This window comes from Melozone crissalis, unplaced genomic scaffold (genome assembly GCF_028551555.1).
Source record: "Melozone crissalis strain CALT ecotype California unplaced genomic scaffold, PUWL_Pcris_2 ptg000003l_1, whole genome shotgun sequence".
NCBI lineage: Eukaryota > Metazoa > Chordata > Aves > Passeriformes > Passerellidae > Melozone > Melozone crissalis.
The window spans coordinates 5,682,893-5,692,506 of record NW_026535781.1 but is presented as its reverse complement, the minus strand read 5'-3'; positions in this window follow the sequence as shown (position 1 = coordinate 5,692,506).

The following is a 9,614-nucleotide window of genomic DNA, read 5'->3' as shown; positions in this document are numbered from 1 at the left end:
TCATGCTGTGATGTCCCATTAATGATCCTCTGCACCTGGGGACCAGAAATGCATGCAAGCCTCCACCCCAAGAGACATTATGAATTCAAAAAACATGGCCATTAACTGCTTGATACCAACACAGAGTAATGGCAACCAAAATGCAGTCAGCCAAGGGTTTTTTCCACTCTCTCTCAAGCCCCATGCATTGGGCACCAAATTTTGTCCTGGTTTAGGGCAAATTTGGGAGAAAACCTCCAAAGGGGCTCCTCCAGAAAGGAAAGGCACATTGCCCCTCCCCACAACTGCGTCAGGAAGGATTCCCTGGAGAGAAGTGGAAAGAACCTGTTCATTTAACAGGCAAAGCACCCCCAGCACACAGAATGAACAATACCAGGTGACAACACTCTTTCACCACTCTGAAAAAGATGACAAATTCAGAAAGTCTCTCTTGGGAGTGGTCGCTCTGTTTTCAGTCCCTCCGGTGCTGGGGCAGCTGCTGCAGCCACAAGGTGCAAACTCTCGGTGTTTCCCAGGGCCCAGTCTGGAGCAGTTTGAGTGGTTCCAAAAAAGGGAAAGGAAAACAGTCCAGGGAAAAATTCAGACTGCTTAGCTAAACTAACTAATGAGCAGAAACAAAAGCAAGAGCAAAGCAAAAAGCCAAGCAAAAAGCAAAAGCAGCACCATGTACTGCCCCGTCTCTGTGTCTTGCCAGCCACGGGGGAGCGGCTGATAAAACCAAAACAAAACTTCACTCTTTAGAGCCAGTCTTGAAGGCACAAACATAATATCCAGCATAAACAGAACACATGGATGGGGATACAAGCATCATAACGTCACCGTAGGACAGTCCTGCACCCAAAATTCTGTCCTGCACCCACTGCTGCATCCTGAGTCCTGTCTTGCACCCCGAGCCCCATCCTGTACCCAAATTCTGTACTGTCCCATACCCCAAACACAAAGCTGCCCCCAAATCCCAACCCCACCCCTCATTCATCACCACATTCCTGTTCCACACCCTCTCTTCAACTCCTCCCCCTCTCCCACCCCTGTCCCACCCCCAAATGTATCTCCTGTCCCTGATCTCCTCCCTGTTCCCTCCCCAACCCAGTCCTTCCCCATAAGTGGGCGGCAGCAGCAGTGGCAGCTGGTGGGGGCCGGTGGAGTTGGAGGTGCTGCAGCCCCTGAGCCTCCTCACCCTAGACACGCTCCAGAAGTGCATCTTCAGCCACGAGAGCCACGGCCAGGAGTGATTGTCACCTGTCCCCACTGATCATCTGTAAGAGACACTCTGAGGTTTCCCTCAGCTGCCTCACGACCACTGTGATGGACGGAGACTGAAGCCCCCTCCCAAGGGCTGAGACTGACACCCCTATAACTCTAACACAGGGGCTGGCCGGACTGAAGCGAGATGTTTGCCAAGTGTTGCCTGCAGGTGTGTTCCCTGGACCAAGAAAACAATTGGTCTCGCTCACTGCTGAGAACATGGACTGTCTGTAAACTTACCTGTTCCCTCTCGGTGGTTTCAATAGACTTACCTGTTCCCCCCCTTGGTGGAGGACTACAATAGAACCAAGACTTTGAGATTCTCCCTGACGTGACAAGACGGATCTATTGGCTGGACCACGAGGGTTTCGTCTCTCCATTGGCAGCTATTCCTCCCCTCTTTCTCTCTCTCTCTCTATCCTTTATTCTCCTTTCTAATCCTTCCATCACATCTGCTGTGGGCACTCAATAAAAGGTGCATTTGTTGTGATTAATACCAAAATCCCCTTCCGTGTTGCTTTTGCACTCTGAGATCAGTTAACGAACCATCATGACCCCTGCTTGTACGAGCGGATCATGACACCATCCTGGTGGCCCTGGTGACCCTACCATTGTCCCTGCTGGCCATCCTGGCAGCTGTGCTGGCTCTGCCATGGTCCCCACTGGCCATCCTGTCCAATCACTGTCCCTGTTGGCCATTCTGGTGGCCCCAATGGTCCTGCTATCATCCATGCTGGTGGCCACAGTGTCCCCCCATTGTCCCTGGTGCAGACGGCCCAGCGAGTACATCCTGCTGCTCACCAAGGTGGGGCTGGGCTGGTGGCCATGGGGACATGGAAGTGATCAAGAGTGGTGGTGGCCATGGAAGGATTGGCCATAGAGGCCAGCAGGATGCTGGTGGCCATGGGGAGCTTGGGCATAGACTGGTGGCCACAGGGGAACAGTGGTGGCCGTGGGCAGCACTGACCATAGAGCTGGTGGCCAGTGGGATGGTGGTGCCATAGGGTGGTGGCCATGGATGGGATTTGGCCCCAGGTGGCCCACAGACTGGTGGCCCCAGTGGCCCGTGGCTCCTCTTGCCCCTGCAGGACGAGAATGGCCGCACCCTATCGGACGAGGACATCACGGCTGAGGCTGACACCTTCATGTTTGAGGGTGAGCACGAGCTCGCAGGTGCCATTGGGGAGGAGCCACCCCAGTGTCCCCTCACTCACCCAGTGTCCCCACAGGCCATGACACCACGGCCAGTGGCCTGGCATGGCCCTTCTACAACCTGGCCGGCCATCCTGAGCACCAGGAGCGATGCCGCCAGCAGGTCCAGGAGCTCCTGGCTGGCCGGGACACTGCAGACATTGAATGGTGAGATGTCCCCAGGGCCACCCTGGTCATGTGGCTCGGGGACACGGTGCCACCCCTGCTTGTCCCCAGGGACGACCTGTCCCAGCTGCCCTTCACCACCATGTGCATCAAGGAGAGCCTGCGGCTGCACCCTCCTGTCACTGCTGTGTCCTGGCGCTGCACCGAGGACATCCCCCTGTGTGATGGCTGTGTCATCCCCAAGGGTATGGCATGGCCAGGGTGTCCCCAGTGTCACCACCCACCCTCATCTGCTGTCCCTAAAGTGGCCATTCCCATCCCACCAGGGGTCATCTGCCTGATGAGCATCTACAGGACCCACCACAACCCAGACCTCTGGCCCAAGCCTGAGGTAGGGCCACCCTATGAGGTGTCCCTGTCACCAGGGTGGTGACAGCTGTGTCCCCTCAGTGTGACTGTGTCGGTGTCACCCCAGGTGTTCAGTCCTCTAAGGTTCAGTCTGGAGAACAGCAAGGAACGGTCCCCGTCGTCCTTCGTCCCCTTCTCTGCTGGCCCCAGGTATGCGCTGGAGTGGGGACAGGAGTGTCCCCAAATGTCACCCCTGTCCCTGGCTGGGTTCACAGTGGGGTGACAGTGGGGAGGAGCAGGGAATAAATGGTAGCATGAAAGGGACAGTATCATGGTGGTGGTGGGGATGTGTTGTCCTTGGCCATGGGACACCCCATGGCATGGACGTGTCAACCTGTGGACTTGTCTCTAGGCCACTTGTGTCACCATCCATGGCCATGTCCCCCATTTCCTCTTCCATGGCCATAGAGCCCCATGTCACCATCTCTATCTGTGACACCCCCCCATGCCCAATATCGCCATCCACGGCCATGTCCTTGACCCCATCCCCACCATATCCCCACCATATCCCCACCAGGTCCTTGTCCCCATCCCCACCACATCCCCACCCACGTCCTTGTCCCCATCCCTACCATGTCCCCACCCATGTCCCACAATGTCACCATGTGTGTGTGAGTTAAATGTCTTTATATTTACCCCAGTGTTGGGTGAAGGATAATGAAAAATGAACGAAAATAAAGGCCAAAATAAAAGCATTTACGTGTCCATGCTGGCTGAGTATCCGTGTGCCTGGGCGGGTAGAAAGGACCTTTTCTAGAAAGATTTCCACTCCATTGTCTCCAAAATCCTGGGTTTTGCCCCAGTCAATCACCATTTGGCTGTGGAAGATGCTGGTGGGCCAGAGAGAATTAGAATCATGGAATGATTCAGGTTGGAAAAGACCTCCAACACCATTTGGAATTCTGGATGCCACTCGAAGCAATGATTGGATGCAAAAGGTGAGACTTTTTTGGTGTCAAAAGTAAAAAACTGTGCTGTCCCCTGTGAAATTCTGATGTCTGTTTGCATCCCAATGGATTTTTCTCTGGCCGTGTCCAAGTGCCCAAGGGGAGCCAGGAAGATGTGGAGACCACCAGCCAGGTGTCTTCCCAACATGGATCACCAGGACCATGGATGACCAAGTCTCTGCACAGCGAGGATCACTGTGGACCATCCAGTGGGGGTCCCCAATGGGGGATGGAGTTGAAGCAGCGCTCAAAGCTCTTCCTGTCATTGCAGGACACAAAACAACACGAGCGCACACACTGCTGCTCTCAAGGGGAAGAAAAGGGAAGTTTATTTCCTGACTCCAACATTTATAGTTTTCTAAAAGTGACCGTGGATTGGAGGGTGAAAGTGCCACCTCTCCAATGACACCGGACAAACCAACAGTCCATCAAATTTTTCTTCTTCCATAAAAGAATGCCAAACAAGAAGTTATTTACAGAAAGTGTTTGAGAAAGTTTGCTACAAGAATGTAAACATTAGAAGGCTCAGAAAATCTTTAAAAATCAAGGTAACACTCTTCCTGCACACAGGGCACTTGTAGGGCATCCCTTACTGCTGCCTCCCTTGGTGTTGGGTCATGGCAGAGTTCTGGGAGAAGCTCTTCCCACACTTGGGACACTGTCAGGGCCTCTCCCCAGTGTGGATCCACTGGTGGGTGACGAGGGTGGAGTTTTTCTAAAAGCCCTTCCTGCAGTCAGGGCAGCAGAAGGGCCTCTATTCTGTGTGAATCTGCTGATGCTTGGGGAGATGGTATCGGCTCTGAAACCTCTACCCACACCCAGAACACTCATAGGGTCTCTCCCCAGTGTGGATTTTCTGGTGGGCAGTCAGCTTAGAGTTCTGACAGAAGCTTTTCCCACATTCCCCGCACTTGTAGGGCCTCTCCCCAGTGTGGATCCTCTGGTGGACACTCAGGCCGGAGGGGTCGATGAAGCTTTTCCCACATTCCCTGCACTTATAGGGCCTCTCCCCAGTGTGGATCCTCTGGTGGGCATTCAGATGGCAGCTCTGCCTAAAGCTTTTCCCACATTCCCTGCACTTGTAGGGCCTCTCCCCAGTGTGGATCCTCTGGTGCAGAATCAGGCTGGAGTTCTCAATGAAGCTCTTCCCACACTCTGAGCACGTGTAGGGGCACTCCCCAGTGTGCATTGTCTGGTGGATTATCAGGCGGGAGCTGTCACGGAAGCCCTTCCCACACTCCCCACACACAAAGGGTCGTATCCCAGTGTGGATCATCTGGTGGAGTTTCAGGCTGGAGCTCCTCCTGAACCCTTTCCCACATTCTCCACATTTATAGGGCCGTTCATTGGTGTGGATCCTCTGGTGGGCGATCAGGTTGGAGTTGATCCTGAACCCTTTCCCACATTCCCCACACTTGTGGGGCCGTTCACTGGTGTGGATCCTCTGGTGGACGATCAGGTGGGAGCTGATCCTGAAGCTCTTCCCACATTCCCCACACTCATAGGGCCGTTCCCCGGTGTGGGTCCTCTGGTGGATGAGCAGGTGGTCGCTCCTGCCGAAACTCTTCCCACATTCCAAGCACTGGTGGGGCTTCTTGCCATCATCAAGCTGCTCATGGACCACCACCTCAGCGCTCTGGCCAGATCTCTGGCTGCCTTCCTGGCTCAGGGTGGGTCTTTCCTCCTCGGAGCACCCTGGGCTGGGTTTGCAGCCCCTCCTCCTGTGGGATCTCCGGGGCTTTTCCTCCCCGGTGGATTCCTGTGCCCTGGAGCCACTCAAAACGGCCTCTTCCACCAGGTTCTGCTGTGGCGATTTGTCCTCCCTGGTCTCCATCCTCAGCTCCTTCCCTGGGGGAGGAAGGACAAGAAGAGGATGGGATTTGCCTCCGTGCCACAGGGAAGGGGAAGGAGATCCCCCCAGTGCATCCCTGGCTGGACAGCATCAGCAGTGGGGCTGTGCTGCAGCTGGGGCCGTGCTGGGCTGGGAGATGGAGCAGGACAGAGGGGAAAAGGGGCACTGACTTCCTCCTCACCTGCCTCAGTGCCCTGGGGCATCTTCCTCTTCCTCACAGCCTTCTCCATCCAGATGAGGTTTGGGAATGGGAAATCCTGATTTGGGGGAAAAACAAGATGTGAGTGCACTGCCTTTGATGGTCCCACTGGGCAAGTCCATCTCTAGAAGTCACCGGGTGTCTGGTGGCCAGAAATACCTCCAAAAATCAAGGAGTCCAAAAACCTCTCCCAGGAGTTCCCTGTTTCCAGTGTCCTCACTTTGGGGTTATGGGGGTCCCTCTTCTCAGAGCTGCTGGGGGGCCCGTGGGTCCTGGGCATCCCCCCCTCTCCCGGGTCCTGCTCAGACATGATGAGGGGGTTTTGGGGGGTCCCAGGGGTCACCCTCCCCTGATTCTGTGGAAATTGTTTTTGTGATTTGTGCCAATTGGCAATGGAATCAGCAAATGCTTCTATCTGCTGTGTCCAAAACAGACACAAAGAAAGGTTTTGAAACTTTCTGACCAAACAGCCAAAAAAAGCATCAAAATCAAAGAAGTATAGTAGAGCAAAAGAGATGAGGCAGCAAGATGACTGATGCTTAGAACAAATTAGAGGAAGTTGGGGTAAAGCTAAGAGATATTGCAACAAAGCAATTAAAAGCTTATGTATAATAAAAAGCTTGATGCACTTGACAAAATCATGTAGCAGACACCAGTGTAAGGCCTCCCTCCAGACAACCACAAGGATAGGAATCAAGGATAACCTAGAAATATTATGAAATTACTGCTCCCAGCTTATTGATATTTGCTAATTTGGACTAACCAAGCACATTAGAAACTGCTTTGTAGGCTTAAAAACAGTATATATACTTTACTGAACTGTGTGTGCTGTGAGTGGAGCAGTGACTCCCCGGCCACCCAGCGCTGCTTGCTTGCTTTAAAATAAAAGGTATAGAAGTAAAATTTGGATTGACCATTGAAATTTTATATCAGGTGTTCCAGGGTCCCCTTTCCCCAGCATCCCCCCACTCTAGGCACTCAACACTTCCCCTGCTCCCCTTTGCATTCCTGAGAGATCCAAAAATATCCCCTCATCAAATGAATTAAAAATACCTCTCTCAGCGACACCAAAATATATTTGGGACTCAACTCCTGTGAAAAATGCCAATCACTTGTTTTTAAAATTTTAAAAGTTTATTAGTAATAAAATAGTTCTACAAATACTAATACAATTAGAGTAATAATAATTTGGAAAATTTGAATTAGGACAATACGAGACAACAAACATAACGAGTTACGGACATCTGGGTACCTTTTTCTGGGCAGCACGAGCCTGAAAAAGGACACCCGTTAGCAAAGGATTAACCCTTAAAAGCAATAGCCCGTTGCATATTCATGCACTTCATACATGATGCATAAATTCCATTCAAACACAGGATTCTGTCTGGCCATCATCAACCTCTTCCCTCTAATCCTAACAGCCCCTTCCAGGCAGGAAGAAGTTCGTTTCTTCTGAAAAGAGAGCAAAAAATTCTTTTTTCTGAAAGATTCAGGTGTCCTGTGGCTGCTATCTGATGCAAGTGCCTCATTCCTTTCTTTAAAAAAACCTCACTGACATAGTTCTTCTTTTAACTACAAAAGTTACCTTTTAATTACAAGACTACATTTATTATTAAACTGTTAATACAGCACTACTGATCAATACATCAAAATACATATGGTAAATGTGAAAATGCCTGTATTTTATGATTGGCTTTTTGCAAATATTAAAATGAATATTATATGTGTTGCGTTAGAAAGTTATGCTGTATTAATTCTCTTAAGTACCGTGTCAAATATAGTTTCAGGTTATAAAAATTGTTAACACAGAAACGATGCTATGTAGGATACTTTTTTAAAGAAAGGACTTGCAGCAAGATAGCAGCCACAGGACACCTAAATCTTTCAGAGAAAAAGAATTTATTGCTCTCTTATCAGAAGAAACGAACTGCTTCCCGCCTCAAAGGCGCTGTTAGGATTCAGAGGAAGAAGCTGACACTGACCAGAACCACAGAATCCTGTGTTTGAATGCTTGAATGGAATTTATGCGTCATCTATGAGGTGTATGAATATGCAATGGGCTATTGTTTTTAAGGGTTAATCTTTGTTAGCGGGGGTCCTTTTTTGGGCTTGTGCTGCCCAGAAAAAGGTACCCAGACGTCCGTAACTCTTTATATTTGTTGTCTCGTATTGTCCTAATTCAAATTGTCCAAATTATTATTACTCTAATTGTATTAATATTTGTAGAACTATTTTATTACTATTAAACTTTTAAAATTTTAAAAACAAGCGATTGCCGTTTTTCACACACCATGTTTGCTTAAAACAATGCTTGCTTATTTCGAATACAATACCTGCTTGTAAGCCTTAAAACACAACGCACTGAGCTCCATTCTTAAGCTTCAACTTTCCTAATATCTTGCTAGATAAACTTTCTGCAGCTTAGAGAGCTATTCAGACAAGCGTTAATATACAGGCCATTGTTCTATTTGCCCTTGCTTTTTCTACAGTTTAAATAATTTTTCTGCTGACCTATCTCATGGCTGTGCCCTACTCACAGTTCTGCTGTCTCTGAGGCCTGCCTTTTGCAGCTTTCCCAAAAGCCTCTGATTCTATGGATTCCCACAGTAAATATCTGCATAGAGCCATACAATACGCACTTTTCACAACTCCGGAATCGGCAAGGTCCAAACCCCAGCAGAATCCCCCTCTTCCCCCCCCAAAAACCCTCCCGGAGCTGCCGCTTCCCCTCGGCGCTCACCTGCGGGACGCGGGGCAATGCGATGCTGCCGGGCCCAGCCGAGCTGCGGGCTCGCCGTGGAACCCCGCAATGCTCCTTGCCCTGCTGCTGCTCCTCCTCGGGCTGCTCCCTCCGTGCTGCTCCTGTTCCTGCTCCTCCCCTTCTCCTCTCCCTCCCCTTCCTCCCGCTCCAATCCCGGATCCGCCTTTCGCACCCCCTCTGCCCCACGGCCGGAGCAGCGCCGGCTCTGGGGTGTTGGGGAAGATGAAACAGGAAAGCCTTACAAATATGATTGTCTGGCAAAAGATTTTGAGAATATGGAAACTATAAGCGAGATTGAAATGAAAGCAAGCTATGAGATCCCTTAGTTACTGAACAACGGGAAAACAACGGTGTGGCCGCTGAAAGTAATCCCTTTTTGATGAAACAATTCCCTCTGCTTGCAGGCAGGTCCCAGGGTCAGAGCAGCCTCTACTGAAGGGGTCCACAGAGGAGTTTTTAGGGTTTAAAATGTAGCACAGTATGGTAATGTAATGATTCTTACAGGTGGTATGGAAATGCTGTAGGATTTGTGTCTTGTACTAGATTGGTTAGTGAGAATCAGAATATTCAACACAGAAGAAGATTTATTATATTGTAATGGGAACTTTGCTGTTTTAGCTCTTACCTCTCTTACTCTTGCTCTTACCTCTTGTCTCTTAGCTCTTGCCTTAGATGCTCTTACCCCTTTTACTCTCTTATGCTTTTACTCTCTTACCTTCTCATCCTCTCTCCCCCTCTCCTCTCTCGGGCCTGCTCCAGCTGTGGCTGCAGCTCCCAGCAGGGCCCTGCACCCAGGCCCTTTGCAATAAACCCCAAATCCCAGCAGGGCCCTGCACCCAGGCCCTTTGCAATAAACCCCAAATCCCAGCAGGGCCCTGCACCCAG